The sequence below is a fragment of the Xenopus laevis genome, chromosome 5S (assembly GCF_017654675.1).
Source record: "Xenopus laevis strain J_2021 chromosome 5S, Xenopus_laevis_v10.1, whole genome shotgun sequence".
Lineage (NCBI taxonomy): Eukaryota > Metazoa > Chordata > Amphibia > Anura > Pipidae > Xenopus > Xenopus laevis.
Genome location: NC_054380.1, coordinates 15,030,093 through 15,047,598, shown reverse-complemented (window position 1 = coordinate 15,047,598; position 17,506 = coordinate 15,030,093). Strand labels below are relative to the sequence as shown.

The following is a 17,506-nucleotide window of genomic DNA, read 5'->3' as shown; positions in this document are numbered from 1 at the left end:
TACAATTGGAAGATATCATGATCTGTTCTGGGTTTCGTATGATAATCCGTAAATTCTAATCTGAAAAAATCAGATTAAACGGGATTAAATTAAATTATTGAAAGATTAAATGGGAGTTTGGTTAAATTTGTTTTGCTAAAATAATGTGAAAATTTAAAGTTTTAGTAAATAAACTTCTGTGGGTTCTGGCAAATGCCAGAGGGGCTGCTATAAGGTGCCATAGAAAGTCAGTATTTAGTGGTCTGGTTGGGGCTGTTTGGGCCTCTATGTGGGCTGATTGGGCCTCTGTGTACCTGAGGGACCAGGGCCTATTTTAATTCTCAGTCCGGACCTGAACCCCCTTACATGCCTTTTTGTCAAAATTTTAATTTGTGAGGTTTTTTTCTATTTCTAATAAACTCATAATTTAAAAAAACTTGAATGCTTATTTATGAAAAACATTAATGAATGTAAAAAAAATCTCGTTTGAATACAGTCATGGAAAAAACTTGAATCCCTCACGTTTGTCGAGTTTTTTTTTCTTCACATTTTTGAGTTTATAAAAAAAATTGCTTTAATAACTCCCATTGACTTCTAAATGAACTTGCCAACTTTTAGATACCAATTTTTTTAATTAGAATTTTTGAATATTTTTTGCTTAATAAATACCATACATTCGACTTCAAATCCGAACCTTGATAAATAACCCCCCCCTTAATTATCGCGGAAAATCCAAAATTACTAGCATATATTCAAAAGCACCTTTAATGCCACAGGACAGGGTATTATATTCTATGTATTTATTTTATGCAAGGCAACACAATGGTAACGGCACTGACACCCTGGTTCAATTGCAGCCTGGGTATAACTTCACGTATATGCAGATAATGGAACCTTTTAATGAATTAGTTTGCTTCATTAATATTGATGTCATAACACAATAATGAGGATGGAACAATAAAATGTCATAAATCGCAATTGTCAATTGATTTGGCCACAATGATTATGTTCGATCATATTTAGAGTTACAACATCCTATGTCTCTTTAGTACCTCCCTGTAAGGCACCGATAGATCCAATTTACAGCTGCCCATTGCTTTTTGGAAAGATACCAATAGACTAGATGCCTGTTGGCACATAATACTTTCTTCTTGGTAATAAAAGGAAAGCCTTGCTAACACGCATGAGAATATAATAATATCCCACTGGGGGTTATTTTGATGCCCTTATTGTTTAACATGCATTTTATAAATGACATTGAAGAGGGGATTGTGAGTAATGTTTCAATTTGTATAGATGATAGTAAATTATGTGTCAGGGTAAATACAGGGAGGATGTAAATTGATTACAGGCGGACATGGACGGACTGGAAAATTGAGCAACTAGGTTGCAGATGAGTTTCACTATGGATAAATGGGCTGTGATGCACTTGGGGTAAAAAAAGTCTTAAGCAGAATATTACGTAAATTGGATTGAAATAAATAGCTGTTCTAAGGAAAGGGACCTTGGAAATTCATAGATAATAAACTGAAAATGTCTACTTGATACCAAGTGAAAAATTCCATACCAAACAGGAAAAAACTTTCATTTATATCCTTGGGTGTGGTTTATCTGCCTATCCTGTGGCCATGCCACTTCCACAAGAGATTACCTCTTCAGCTTTTTGGAAAACATGCTATTTGTTATACCACTGAAAATAATTCAATTTAAGAAATTTAAAAAAAAGTCATGCTTAAATTCATCCTGTCTAAATGTGTGTGTTTCAATCTAGGAATTATATATTTTTTTTAAATAAACTGAAGGAACTGGAATAATAGCAGACATTTCATTGGTTGCACCAGTAGCTGTAGTACATTGCCAAAGTGGTTGTGTTCAATTCAACAGATATCCAATTGCATGTAGATGACTTAGGGGCCTATTTATGAAGCCTCATATTTTTTGAGTTTTTAAGGGGAAAAAATGTTTTAGAGGGAAAAAAAATAACTAAAATTTCGAGATTTACTATACTCCAAATATGCTAAAAATTTAAATCTGAAAATACTCCAGCTAAAACCTGTCAAAGTCATGTAAAAGTCAATGGCGGATTGTCCCTTTTAATAATCTTTTTTGTCTTCGCGATTGTTGAAGTTTTAGACTGCTTTACATTGGTTTTTATTCGATAATCCAATAAATTGGAGTTTTTTGTTCGATAATATGAATAATTTGAGTTTTTTTAGGTGACAATTTAATAAAGTCGCACAGTTTGAATTGTCCCACAGTTTCCTAGTGAATTCCTAGTGAATTATATAAAGAAACCAAACAACAAGCAGGGGCGTTTCTGCCATGAGGCAAGGTGAGTACGAAGCCTTTTCTTAAACTAAACATGTATTGTTTCTTGAAACAAGGGTGTCTTTTATAAATCTTGAGATATTTAAGGTCAACATTATTAAGATGCAACTTTCCTGTGCTGCATATTCCTGAAATAAGGGCTTATGCCAGCAACAACAGAGCAAGTTAAATTTGGTGCATTTGCATTAAACTCTAACATATTATTGGCTGTCAGATAGGCCTTGTTATGCTGTCCATCCTCATTTAAATATCCCATAAGATCTCTTAATGAAGTTAAGACCCAAGTTCATGCCAATAATTCTGTGGCAAGAGTTTGCGCAATGTAACAATTCATCACTTGTCAGGAAGGCACTTTTAGTTTATACATTAAATAAGGGCATCCTCATGCTTGCTTAATTAGAATGGAACAGTTTGCATATTTACTAAATGCAGGGTGTCATTGCCACCACGGCCTATTGCCTACATGAATTATTTCTCTATCTGCAATAAACAGCTGGGTAATTATTACTACTATAATCAGATAAATTCCCTCTGTAAGGGTTTTCTTACATGGTAATTCTTTGAACTCATCCAAAGCCGAGGGAAATTTATGAACTCCAGTATGAAGACCACTTTGTCACTGAATAGTGTCCCTGCTTTCGCTGTCAAGGACACGGCAAAAGAGGCTGAGTCTGTAAATATAAACATCTCCATCCCTGATCTTCCAGTCAGACTCATATATAAAAACAGTTATCCTGCTTACTTTAGTAGTTATGATAGCGTAATTGTGTGAGTGGATGTGCAATCATGCGTCCTCTACTGTGAAATATATCTATTCAAAAAAATTTAAAAATCATATAAAATCAAACAATAGTCTATGGAACCCTTTATCAGTTCTGGGGGCCATGATGTCTTGGACAGCATTTCCAACAAGGCAGGAGCAGAAACTTTAAAGAGCAGATTTATCAATGGTCGAATAGTAAATTTGAATTCAAATTTCCGAGTGTCGAAATTCACACATTCAAATTTTAATCCCTCTATATGAATGTAAATTTGAATGTGATATATATCACACCTCCACCAGTCCTAATTCGAATATTCACCACCTAAAACCTGCCGAATTCATGTACAAGTCAATGGCAGAGGTCCGTTGAGCCATTTGGAGATGTCAATAGCCTTCCTGACATTCAAGTTTTTTTCGGGATAAAAACTCGATTCACACACACGAATTTTCAGGTCAGAACCATTCGATTGAATATTAGACATTGAATTTTTTTCTTAAATAACCTCCCAGTCGAATTGTGAGTTTATTTGAATTTAAAAAAATTCAAATAAATTCGAAATTGGACCTTTGATAAATGGACCTCCAAATATCACTCCATAAATGATAAAGTAACTTCTGTAAATTATAATGATATTAGAAGTCACTAGAGGGGTCATTTAGAAAGACCCCCAGACACAAGTGGTAGAGCACTACGGGGTACAAAATCTCCTGCAAAAAAAAAAAACAGACCTGCACTCATCGTGCAAAGAGTGGGGCAGATTGCAAGCAGGTAAAAAACATGGTGGGTTGTACCCTTTTTTCTAGTTTCCGACCTTCCCTGCCCTATTTAAATATGCCCTGAGGGGTTCAGTGGCCATGTACAGGTACGAGATGTAATATCTAGAATGCTTGGGACTTGTGGTTTTCTGGGTTCTTTCCGTAGTACACTATACTAAGTACAAGCAAGTACAGATTTGCCAGTGAACAGGATTTCCCAGCTCAGGGACAATATTAATGCTGCTCCATGCAGCCATCTTACTTATTTTTCCCAGGTGTCTCTAGCAGAGACTTACAAATGCACAGTAGGTAAAACAAAGACAGGCCAAGATATACTGGTGCTGAAGATAAGTACCTTTTGGCCCCAGGCCATTCTTGCTCATCACCCACCTTGCATAAATTCACCACAAGACCACCTCTTTTGCACCCAAACTCAGACCTCACCGCTCACCACTTCCCCCCGCTCATTCACCTGCTTCTGCTCTTGCTTGCCTTTGCTGGAACTTAATGGAACTAATTTCCTCCCCCTGAATTGTACCCTCCCTACATATGTGCACCAGACAGCTGCCTATCATGCCAACCCCTAGTTCCTTCCTTGATGTAATATCCAAATATTACCCTATGTGCAGTAGGTGTTCCAAAAAGGACCAATGGCCCAGAGTAAAAGTGATTGGATTTCCACGTCTTTTAAATTGGACAAATATTGTAAATACTTTCTACATGTAGCTGCAAGTAAAGGCAGTATCTGCTTGTCCCTTTCTCTACTTCTCATTCTGACTACTAAAAATATATAGCAGAGGTCAGCTTTTCACCAGCTAAGACCAAGCAAAGAAAAATCGCAGAAATGCATTGAAGTATGGGCAACAAAATCTTTTTTGACGCACAAACTTTTCACCCTTTGAATTCTATGGGTTTTATTTTCGAAAAATTTCACTCATCACTACTGCTCATTTCTGTCTGCCAAGAGACAGGGTGCCACCGAAGGTTATTTGCATATCAATTCTTAATGGACAAGCCTAAAATTGAATATGGCTAAAAATGCTGTACTTTACATACTGAACTTACTGTACCAGACTAGTATAACAGTAATGATCCAGGCCTCCAAATATGTTCACAGGGTCCTGTCAGTGACATTGCACATGCTCCGTATGCTCTGGTCAGCTGCTAGGAAGCTAAGATTAAGGATCATTGGAAATTCTTAAACAGAAAATAATATTCTGCTGTCATAGAAGCTAGAGATTATTAAATTAAAAAGCTACAGAGATGATGACTTTTATTATAATTATGCTGTATATTATTATTCGGCCGCTAATAGGGTTGACACCTTTTTAAATAATTACCAGCTGTCGGGGAGCAGTGACAAATGGTGTGGTCTGTGACACTGAATGGGCTGAACCAGCCGCTCCTTTACTGGTAAATTTGTAATAACTGTACCAGCCTCAGCACTGGCATGTGTTTCACAAGCTATGTCAGGCTTACTGGGGGTTTCAGAGAAGAATAACTCAGTTGATATCGACCCACAAGCGGCTAACGCATTGCAAATCATACCCGAAGGTTGAACAGGAGGACTGCGGGTGGAGAGATGCCAGTGAGGCTATTAGTAAGTTTGAAGCAAGGTACCAGGGTTAAGACAGAAGGCTTGGTCAACATGTCTGGGTTGAGGGCAGGTAGCGTAGGTTCAGAATCAAGTCACAAGTAGAAGGTCGAGACTGTGGCAGAGGTTCGTGGTCAAAAACAGGCAGGATCGGCGACAGGATATCACAGCAGTAGAAGTAAGGCTAAGTTTTAGGCACAGATCTACTTCTAACTTTTCCATAAATAGAGTCAGATTTTGCACCAATTCAAAAAATCAGAACGTAGACGACATGACGTCCTGCGTCTAGACGCATACAGGAATCGATTCAGCCATGTGCACATTTATGGGAGCGCACCGGATGCTGGTAAATATCTTTACAAGCTAGGCCAACAAAATACTGGCCAAGTGGCATCCCTGGTCCTTAAGCTCAGGTAAGTGAGAGCAGCCCAGAGCATATGCTGTGAGTGAGCAAAAAAAAAAGTTGGGGAGCTACAGATCTTCCCTGCTATAAAGGAAGCCCATAGCATAATGCACAGTATTTCTTGCCCAGTTCTGCAACACAGCTGCCTAATTCTATGGTTATTAAAAGCAGACAACATTTGATAACATTAGTAGCCCTTTTAGCTCAACTTTTTTTCAGAATTACTGCACCTTTAAATGTCGACAGGCTGTAGAATGTTCTTTTGTAACGTCAGCCTATTAAATATAAATATTTTGTTGCCGAGCTGTCTCATTCCATGAATTCACTTCTCAGCCCTCTTACTTCCTCTGAGCTAATTTTGCAGAAATGCTTACAAAACACCGTCCTCCAGACACCCCTCAATATGAGGACAAATAGATGTCATTAGTCTCTCCGATGCTTTGCTCTTTGTCAGAAAGTGGACTCCGTTAATGAGGTTTGTTTGGGGCAGCACAAATTTCCCGACACAGATAGAGATCCGTTCAATGGAAACAAATTTGTTTGGCTTTACCTGGTACCTTGGTCATTAATAATAACCTAAAGATGCAGGGCAGAAAGGTTGGCGTACCAGCTTGCCAACATAATCTAAAATGCACGGCTAGTTAAGATCTATAGTCATTGGCAGTGGATAGTGCTAAGTAAGAGGTTATTTGCACGTCTTTCAATATTAACAAGATATTTATGGATTGTAATTTTATCAGTTAATGTGCACTCATGGGAAAACAGACAAAAGGACTGATTGTGCGGCATTTCCGTACATCTATTGTGTACTAGAGAAGGAACAATAGCATCAATATATCACATGTAAACTGGGTTTTAATCATTTTTTTTTCTTCTTTAACAGAGGATATATTATATTTATATAAACTTCTTTGCTGGTTGCCTTGTTTTTGTGTCTAAATCTTTCCTGTTAAAGGTACTATCAGTAATTTCCAATAGTTCAAAAGGCTATGGCTATATTATGGTGGTGCTCTATCCAGAAACCTTGCTGCTTTACTTGGTCCCCTTGTTACATACGCTTAAAAAATAGGATGGCACACAAGTAGCAAATGTGCTAAGTGTTCTCCCACTTGATAAAGGAGGTCGTACCTCCGAAACGTTGTGTTGGAGATCGAAATAAAAGCACCAAGGTTTTAGCACATTTGCTACTTGTGTGTGCCATCCTATTTTTTCAGCGTATGTAATAAAGGTACTATCGACCTAAAATTTTCCTCTTTTGACATTTTCTTTCTTAAATTCATTCAAATTCAGTTTAATTTAAATTTAACATTAGTTATTGCTGGTTCAGTTTTTTTTTTATTCAAAATAGTTGTGTCCTTTGTTTTGCTAATTTCACTTGTACAAATCACCCAGATGGGAGAAATAATACTATTTTTCTAAGAAAATCCCCCAAGTGCCCACAGTGAGAGGGAGCTCCTTCTGGGGTGGACTTGGGGAAAAACACATAAACATAAGATTTTAGATGACCGCTGCTGTTTGAGGAAAGTTCTGCTGGGTTTCAGATAGGATTTCAGGCTGGTGAGAACAGTCTCAAAATTTAAGTAAATCAGGTTTTATTTAATGTAATTTTGTTTTTAAATGTAACCAAATCAGAAGATTTTTAAATATGCTTTAATACACAAAATATTACCTATTATTCATATTATATATATATATATATATATATATATATATATATATATATATATATATATTATATATATATATATATATATATATATATATATATATATATATATATATATATATATACACACACACGTGCACACTCAGAATTTGAAGAAATAGCAACAGAAGTTTATTTAGAGATATATCAGGTTTTATTTAATGTAATTTTGTTTTTAAATGTAACCAAATCAGAAGATTTTTAAATATGCTTTAATACACAAAATATTACCTATTATTCATAATATATATATATATATATATATATATATATATATATATATATACACACACTACACATGTGCACACTCAGAATTTGAAGAAATAGCAACAGAAGTTTATTTAGAGATATATTAAGGCGAGAGTTCTGGGCAGGCAAGGGAACCGCAACGTGTGAGTGGAGTAACGGGGAAAGAGCTACGAGTTGTCAAAGAAATTGGCCTGGGTCAAAGCCAATCCGTCACCGCAGTACAGAGTCAAGATCCGAAAGAAAAGTCGGTAAGAGGCAAAGGTCGGTTCAGGCAGCTGTACAGCTGTAGTCAAGGACAAGCAGGGGTCAAGGAACAGTGAATCAGACTAAAAGCACACCCAGGAATTATCTAGAATAGACCCATGTTGGGCAGTGAGAATAAGTGTGTGGCGTCTTTAAATTTTTTAATTCACGGCATGTGTGATGACGTCATCTGTTGCACTTAGTTATAAAAGGATATGCCCTGAGCAGCACACTTGTTAGTCTGTGGGAGCAGGACACAGCAGGGGAGGTGGCGGGTATCCCCGCTGCCTCCCTGGTATTTTTAAAATTATGGGGTCTAAACTTGCTTTCCTTTAAGATAAATGAAACTGACTTCCGCATCAGTTAGAGAGTATGGTCAAAAGACTCTTATTTTGAAAGTGATAGCAGTATGCCCCTTAGCTACCTTATCCGACATAGTGTTCATGGGGCAGATTTACTAAAGGGTGAAGTGGCCATCACTAGCGAAAATATGCCAGAAATCTCATCCACAGGGACATCGCCAATTTACTAACAGGAGTAGACAACAATTCTCTAGCTAAAGAGACCATCGCTAGCACAGTTCCGTGCCCTATTGCCAGGCAAACTTTCATCAGGTAAACAATCGTTTGCAAATTCACTAAAGTGCAAATTTTAGAGAGCGTTACCCCTTTCGCCAGAGTTTCCTTCGCCACCTTAGACCAAGCGAACTGATAAGATGAAGCTACATCCTCCTCAAACTTATGTTAGTGATATTATATCCTGTATGCCAAAAACTCATAAAAGTTGTAAAAAACACTGGGGTTTTTTAATTTTTTAAAGCGAGATTAGCTTCAAAAGTCCAAACTATAAAGATTTTTTTAACCAATTTGAGGGCCATGCCACGTTTGTTTTAGACTGCACTGATGTCTAGGGCATTAGAGAATCTATTTTGTCTTTGTTTTGCTTCCTTTTTAACCTACATTTCTATGCACACGCCCTATTCAAATTGACAAAAGCGTTAAAGTGCTAACGAAGTTTCGCTAAGCAGAATTGAACAAAAGCGACAGATCGTTAAGAAATTCCGGTGCTGACGAATTATGCTAGCGAAACTCCGCCAGCGTTCCGCTGCTGAGACGCAATTTTGCATTTTAGTGAATTAGCGTTGTGATAATAACACATTGTGAAATGGTTTGAAGTGTGGTGGAGCGTTCGCTGGCAAAAATTCTCCCTTTAGTGAATTCCCCCCCATGTGTCTTGCATGTATCCAAGGGCATTGCATTGCAGTATTGTATATAAACATCTTGCTAATCATTGCATAATACAGGTTGATTGTTGCACAAAAACTTTAATCTTTTATTGTAAAATTCATCTGGAAGCACATGGTACCAAAGAAATTAGACGCCTAGCTGTATTGGTTGTCATTCCAGGTTATTCAGATATAGATCTTCGTAATGGTAAATTACAAAAGAGGTGCTTAGAGAAGGTTACAACATTAAACACACACTTTGGAAAGCATAATACAACTGTTAATCTTCTCTCTGAAGGGCAAATAATTCAGCAAAATCTCATTGTGGCTTAGGGCGAATAACTACTGTACCTGCAGTTCGTAACTCATGGTAAAGACCTGGCCATCGGGTATTAACACTTAATTAAATCTATACGCATCAATGGGCGAAGTTCCAGTCTTTAAAGCAAAGGTTAATTAGACTAGCTGTTTCTGAGGAACAAATCTAAGGGATGTTAATTGACCCAAGCTCTTTTGTGTATTCTGCCCCTTAGCAGTTTGTGAATTTGTAGTGATTTCCTTTTTTTTTTCCCTTTTGGAGCAAATGTTTAAGAATTATTTTGAACTATTTTACTTTAAAGTAGGGGGCGTCCAAGTACGGGCCTCAAAATCTGAGTTCCAGACCATTTTTCCAATTGACAATTTTAAAGTCGGAACTAGGTTAATACTATATAAAAGTTGGAAAATCTTGTTGATCCAGCTGTTGGTACTTAATATCTTTTGACACAATTTACTGTTTTACTGATTACTAATTTAATGCAAATTATCATTTTATTCATTGGAATCTCGTTAACCTATAAATATTTCGGACAAGAATTGATAATTTTGCAAGAAATTTGGACAAAATGCGTTGGAGTCAATAGGAAGATGAAATTACATTGTGGTTGTGTTTTTTGTAGATCAGCAATAGCATATACTTTGCCCGCTTGTTATAAAAGCTCTTTTCCACTATACTATGTTCCTCTTAGCTCAGGAGCTCTAGTAAGCAAGCACTGAGCTTTTAAGCCTCAGCCAATTAACATACATCTATAAGCAGTTCCTTCTTCTTCTGCTGAATGGCAGCTAAAAGCAATATCTGGCTACAATTTGTACATGAAACACAGAAAGCTCTCGGTCTAACCCATGCTGTGGCATTGACCATCTGCTACAAGCGTCCTTGTCTCCTTCTTTCAGATAATAATGATGTTTGCCTTTCTTTTGTAGCATTTTCTGGCAAAATTCTAGCACAGATCTGCTGCTGGGGAAAACATGAATTTGGCCTCAAAACTGTACCGAGTAGAAATGTTTTTAAAACAAGAAGGAGCCTGTATAATTATCATGCTGGTTGGGTAATGACTTAAGCTATAGGTTTATAGGTTGTTTGGGTATATCCTATTTCCTTTATAGTTAAAAAAAGTGGTCTGGTTTCTCTGTAGCTTATAATAATGGCCCAGATCTATAGAAAGCTTCTTCTATCAGGAGATTTCCATTCTTTTCCATTCCTTTTTGAAGCAGAAGCTAAAGGTGAGATTTACCTCTGGCATTTAAGCACAGTGAGGAAGGCTCCAGAAATGACTAGCTGTAGCCAGACGATTAAGCTTTTTAATACTGATGCTATCAGAGAGGGATAGGTGGGAGTCCTGTTATGGGCCAAGTCCTAGTGAGGGCCCCAACAAGTGAGATGGTCCCGCTTAGTGAGTTACAAAAGGGGTAAAATTTTCCAAAAAGTGGCAGCAGTTTGGGCATAATGGTATGTCACCAAACATATTGGGTGTGAACTATTTAGATGAGAATTGGGCCTCCACTCAATTTAGGGCTCATCCTCTACCGACCCCTGGTGGGGTGAAATGTTTTGAGGGCCCCAACAAGTGAGATGGTCCCGCTTAGTGAGTTACAAAAGGGGTAGAATTTTCCAAAAAGTGGCAGCAGTTTGGGCATAATGGTATGTCACCAAACATATTGGGTGTGATCTATTTAGATGAGAATTGGGCCTCCACTCAATTAAGGGCTCATCCTCTACACAGGCCTGGATTTGTGGAAAGGCCACCTAGGCCCGGGCCTAGGGCAGCAGGATTTTAGGGGGCGGCATGCTGCCCAACCACACCCACATTGGTTCAAAAGCACTGGGGATGCGCTGGAGATAGAATAATGTTTTTAAATTTCCCCTGTGCCAATCCCCATTGCTCCTGTCCCCCTGGAGGGGACAGGGGCGACAAATGGTAGTGGGTCTAGGGGCGCCCACTATGTAAATCCAGCCCTGCCTCTACAGACCCCTGGTGGGGTGAAATGTTTTGAAGTTAAAATAGTAATGAGTTAACTCCAACATCTTTAAATGTATGGATAATTTGTATTGGCAAGTATTTGCATTTCACTGGCCTTAGTTTTGCACTTGTGGTTCATTAGGTGCAAATCAGTTGTGTGTAGGCACTGCGTGGAAAGTGAGTCTTGACTGTAACAACTCATCAAAGCAAGTATTTATTAAAGGATGCTAGAGAATCAGGAACTGAAGCACAAAGAGCATATAGAAGAGTTTGCATAGACAACTGCATTTAATCGGCACGAAAAAAGGAAAAAAGTCACAGAAATCCCATGAGGCATTGTGCCAAAGTGTCAAAACGGTGTCTCCTTGATAAATGTCCTCTTGTGTATGTTGGCTTCCTTATTGATCTCCAAGAGAAAAGAGGTCTCCAAAGATTTGCCTGTATTGCCTTGTAACATATTTTAAAAAGGGTTGTCATGTCACCTTGGAGGCAGTTCTGTTATAGAGAATACAAACCCGGTTTGACAGCCTTTATTCTAAATGTTCTGTTCCTTCTGTAAACATTGTTGCATATTTACCCAGTTCTCTAACATTCTTGTGAAATGGTATCCAAGCTAAGTGGCATTTGTAAGGGTAGCGGTTTATTGTGAGGCCATATACTCTTTTTACATTTGGAAGTACTCTGTTGGATTTGCTGATCATGTATTAAGTAATAATGTCTGCCATCTCATATTACCTACAAACTTGCCTCCGGCCCAAGCATTTCATATAATAGATCCTATACCTGTACTTGAGCCTGAAGGCTGTAGTGGCACAGGGGAGGCATGTTATGGCAAGGTGTGCAGCCAGACACAGTTTGTTAGATTGAAAAAAAAAAACAAGTCTATTAAGTTCAACCTTTTAACTCTATGTAAGCTGCCTAATTGCCAGTTGATCCAGAGGAAGGCAAAAAAATAAACATTTGAAGCCTCTCCAATTTGCCTCAGAGGGGGGGGGGGGAAATTGGATTGATCCAATCAGACCAGTCCCTGGATCAACTTGTACTATGAGCTATCTTCCATAACCCTGTATTCCCTCCCTTACTAAAAAGCCATTTCATACCCTTCTTAAAGCCATAGAATGTATCAGCCTGTACTACTGAAGAAGGTCTTGCTTCTTGCTCAATGAGAATATAGTAAATTTTGCACTTGCACAGGGTATCTTATTCACATAACCTTTTCTTCTTTTATCTGTAAACACAGCAGCTCTGCTAGGCTTTATAGCAGTCATTTAACCTATGGGCCAGGACCCAAATATGAGCTACGCACATTGTAAGGGTATGCCCTCTGAGTAAACCCTTAAAACTCGAGTTTTATTCAGTTTTATTTATACTGTACCAAATATGTGGTAGGAGAATATTTGTAGGAACAGAGAAGGCAAAACTTTTGCACGGAGGTCAGTTTCTTGGGACTGGCACTTAAGGTGGCCATAGACATAACAATTAAGATCTTTCCTGGAAAAGATCTTTCCAAGGAAGATTTTTCATTTCAATACACACGTGTAGAGCTGAATGGTCAGATATACAGGGAGAAACAATAGAATTCTACCTGTATCTGACGATTCAGCACTAACAGTAGCGATGTTCAGGTGCCTTCAAAAGCACCCGATCAAAATTTTCCCCCCAGCCCGATCAATGAGACGACCGATATCCAAGTCTTCTTGTCCCCCACCATACAAGCACCGAATATTTTATGTGTGTGTATGGCCAGCTTAATACAGACTTCTGCCCAATGGGAAGTTTCACTACACAGGTTTATATGTTCCATTTTGAAGACATACCTGAGATAATCCAGAGCTCACATTGTGGGATGCATGGCTCAAAAACATTGTGCATTGTGCCAAGTTTTCATTTGTTGTTGCATTTTTAAACTCTTGTGTTTCAGGGGATTTTTTATTTTGCAAAAAAAAAAAAAGCACACAATAAATGTGTGCAGGTCACACCTGTGTGACTTGGCCAAGAGTGGGACAAGTGCATTTAACCCATTTGCATATTAACAAAATCCCCTTTTCCCATGCAGGAAGGAACTTCATAAATTTGCTGACTTTAAAGCAAGAGAACAGGCAAAGAAAACTGTTGCAAACGAAGTGAGAGCAAAGGAATACCGTTCTAGAAAGATGCATTACCTCCTGAGCACGGAACAGGTTAGTATAGCGTGCCTCTGTGTGACAGCTCATGCAAACCTCAGAGACTTGCAGCCTGACAGAGACAAAAGACTGGGCTGAATGGGACGTGACTACTTGAAAAGATATCACAAAAACACAACTTCGACTTCAATTAGGCAGTTTTCTGTGTGCAAGGGCAGATAGCATGACTGTTCTGCGAAAGTATCTTTGTACTGGAAACATCAACATTGGCAGCAGAAAACGCAGTCAGCAGTCTGATCAACTGAAGCTCAGAAGAGCATAAAGCTGACAGCAAACAATGTTAAGTTCCATGTTATCTTGTGCTTCTTCTCACAAACAGTTCATAAAAATTTTAGATTTTTCACTTGCGGTTGAGCAATGCCTAATATTAAAACTTCATTTAACTTCATTTAGAATGCGGGGGAGGAATCTGGTATCTAGAGGTTACGCATCATGTTGTGAGAAAAACCAAAAGACGGAGGTCCCAGCCATGCCATGCCAAGCATAAACTCTTGATTTATTTAGAAAATAATGGAAATATTTTCATATTAATTCTGAATGAGCCTTTTACATTTTTAAACTATAAGCATTGCAAATTTAGGAGTGTCACTTACTTAAACCAGACTGAGACCAACAAAGAAAACCATATTGCTAGAAACCAGGTACTAGACTTGTGTGAATGGTTAAACATCAAGTGAGCAATCATGAATGCTGTATTATAGGTATGGGATCTGTTATCCAGAATGCTCGGGACCTGGAGTATTCTGGATAATGTATCTTTCCATAATTTGGATCTTACTACCTTAAAGGAAAACTATACTCCCCAAACAATGTAGGTCTCTTTAAAAAGATATTGCATAAAACAGCTCATATGTAAAACCCTGATTCAATACACCATTTTCATAATAATATACTTTTCTAGTAGTATGTGCCATTGGGTAATCATAAATAGAAAATTGCCATTTTAGGAAATAAGGGCCACCCCCTGGGATCGTAGTATTCACTGTACTGTATGTTAGGTCACATGAGCCAATTAACAGACAGAGTTGTGTCTTTTGCTTCCTCACTTCTTCCTGTTACAGTTAGAGTTGAAGTATTTCTGGTCAGGTGATCTCTGAGGCAGTACACAGACCATCACAAAATGGTGACTCAAGGCAAGAGATGTAAAAGTGAAAGATTTACTGATTCTTTAATATGCCACTTAATATGATATAAACTATCTGTTGCTTAAGTGTTCATTTTGGTGGTATAGTTTTCCTTTAAGTCTACTAGAAAATCATGTAAACATTAAAGGGCATGTAAAGGCAAAAAAATAAAATCCCATTTTTACTTTCTTTAATGAAAAAGAAACATATCTCCAATGTAATTTAATTAAAAAATGTGTACCGTTTTTATAAGAAACCTGACTGTATGCAGTGAAATGCTCCCTTCATTTACTGCTGTGGATAGGAATTGTCAGATGGTCCCTAACTGCTGAGCAGGGAAGCAATCATACTTATGAACAGCAGGGGGGAGCCCCCACCTTACTTCCCAGCCACGTAGAACTCAAGCAGCCCAGACCACACTGAGCATGTGCACAGTCTTGGTCTTGCAAAGTTGTTTAACAAAGTTACAAGATGGTGACTCCCAGTGGCCAACTTTGAAAGAATAAATTATTTGTTTGATTAGGCTTGTGGTGCAGTAAGTTCATGTTTATATTTAGTATACAAAATACAGCCATTTCTAGCCTTTACATGCCCTTTAAATACACCCAGTAGGTTGCTTTTGCTTCCAATAAGGATTATAGTTCATTGTGGTTCAACACTGAACAACATGCTGCAGAGGAAGCAAGGTTTAGTACCAAGTGTTAGTACCAAGCAACCAAATTAACCGCCTAGATACCAAAATAAGAGTTTTGATTCACCCATAAGGCATCATGGACAGAGACATGCAAATCACTCATTTATGTCCCTTTGGCCAACTATGCATCCATAACCACTGATATATAGCACAGATACAGCCTAATGGATCAGAACCATATATCCAAACATCCTGTTTTAATCTTGTTAGATCTCATCAGTACAAAACATTGGATCATGGCTTCTGAGGGGTAAGACTTGAAGAGTAGCCAAATGGAAAACCGAACCTGGTTAGGGTGAGAAGAGCTAAAAGGAGCCAAAAAACTCTTTAATAGCAATTTACATGCAAAATGTATCCTGAAATCAGAAAGTATTTATTTGTCTCATGCCATACACACAGCACTACCTACATAACAAAATAACAGTTGTGATTTTCCAAAGATGTCTCATGGGCAGAAAGGGTCAGAGTCATGCAATTTATTCCTTTATGTCTCTTTGGCCAACTATGCATCCAGCAATGCTGGTTTAAAGCTCAGATTTAGCCTAATGATTCAGAGCCACATATCCAACCTTGTAGACTGCCTGTTTCCATCTTGTCAGTGTAAGATATAGGATCATGGCTTCTGAGGGGTCGGACTTGGAGAGTAGTGAAATGGGAAACCGAACCTGGTTAGGGTGAGAAGGGCTGAAAGGAGCCAAAAAGCCCTTCACTAGCAATTTACATGCAAAGTGAAGTCTTCTGAAATCAGAAGGTATTTGCTTGTCTCATGCCATACACACAGCACTGCCTACATACCAAAATAAGAGTTTTAATTCTCCCATAAGGCATCATGGGCGGAGACATGCAAATCACTCTTTTATGTCCCTTTGGCCAACTATGCATCCAGAACTGCTAGCACAGATACAGCCTAATAGTTCAGAGCCATATATCCAAACTTGCAGGCAGTTAAAGGGAAATAAAGGAGTGATTTGCATGTCTCCGCCCATGAGGCCTTGTGAGAGAATTAAAACTCATATTTTGGTATGTAGGCAGTGCTGTGTGTATGGCATGAGATAAGTAAATACCTCCTGGTTTCAGAAGGCTTCACTTTGCAAGTAAATTGCTAGTGATGAGCTTTTTGGCTCCTTTTAGCCCTTCTCACCCTAACCAGGTTCGGTTTTCCATTTCGCTACTCTTCAAGACCGACCCCTTAGAAGCCATGGTCCAATGTTATGTACTGATGAGGTCTAACAAGATCAAAACAGGCTCTTTGGAGATATGGTGCTGGTCCATTAGGCTATATCTGTGCTATGAACCAGTGGCTCTGGATGCACAGTTGCCCAAAGGAACATAAAGAAGTGATTTGCATATCTCTGCCCATGTTGTCTTATAGCTGAATCAAAACTCTTATTTTGGCATCTAGGCAGTGTTATGTACATGGCATGAGATAAGAAAATATCTTCTTATTTTAGAAGGCTTCCCTTTGTATGGTTTAGGAATGACATTTTATGTTTTAAAGTAAATTATTATTACCATTTTTCCAGAAAGCTCTGAATTGCAGAAAGGCCCATAAACTCCATTTTATCTATACAATCCAAATTTAAAAAAAATATTTCCTTTTTCCCTGTACTAATAAAACAGTAACTTGTACTTGATCCCAACTAAGATATAATTAATCCTTATTAGAAGCAAAACCAGCCTTTTGGGTATATTTAATGCTTATATGATTTTCTAGTAGACTTAAGGTATGAAGACCCAAATTATGGAAAGATACGTTATCTGGAATACCCCAGGTCCCGAGCATTCTGCACAACACATTCCATATCTGTACCACATTTCAATGAGAAGCAACAGCATAAACGGGATCCGGGAACCATATAAACAACTCTCCAAATTTGCTCACTTAACGTTCTACATTTCCTGCAATTGTTTTTTCCTTTTTAAATATTAGCATGTTGTTATATGGAGCTATGAAACGTTGCACAGAATTTCAGAAGCCAAA

At 38.1% G+C, this 17,506-nt stretch overlaps 1 pseudogene; it reads left to right on the top strand.

Moving 5' to 3' along the window:
* LOC108717386 overlaps positions 1 to 17,506 on the top strand; it is a 57,983-nt pseudogene that overhangs the window by 22,359 nt on the left and 18,118 nt on the right.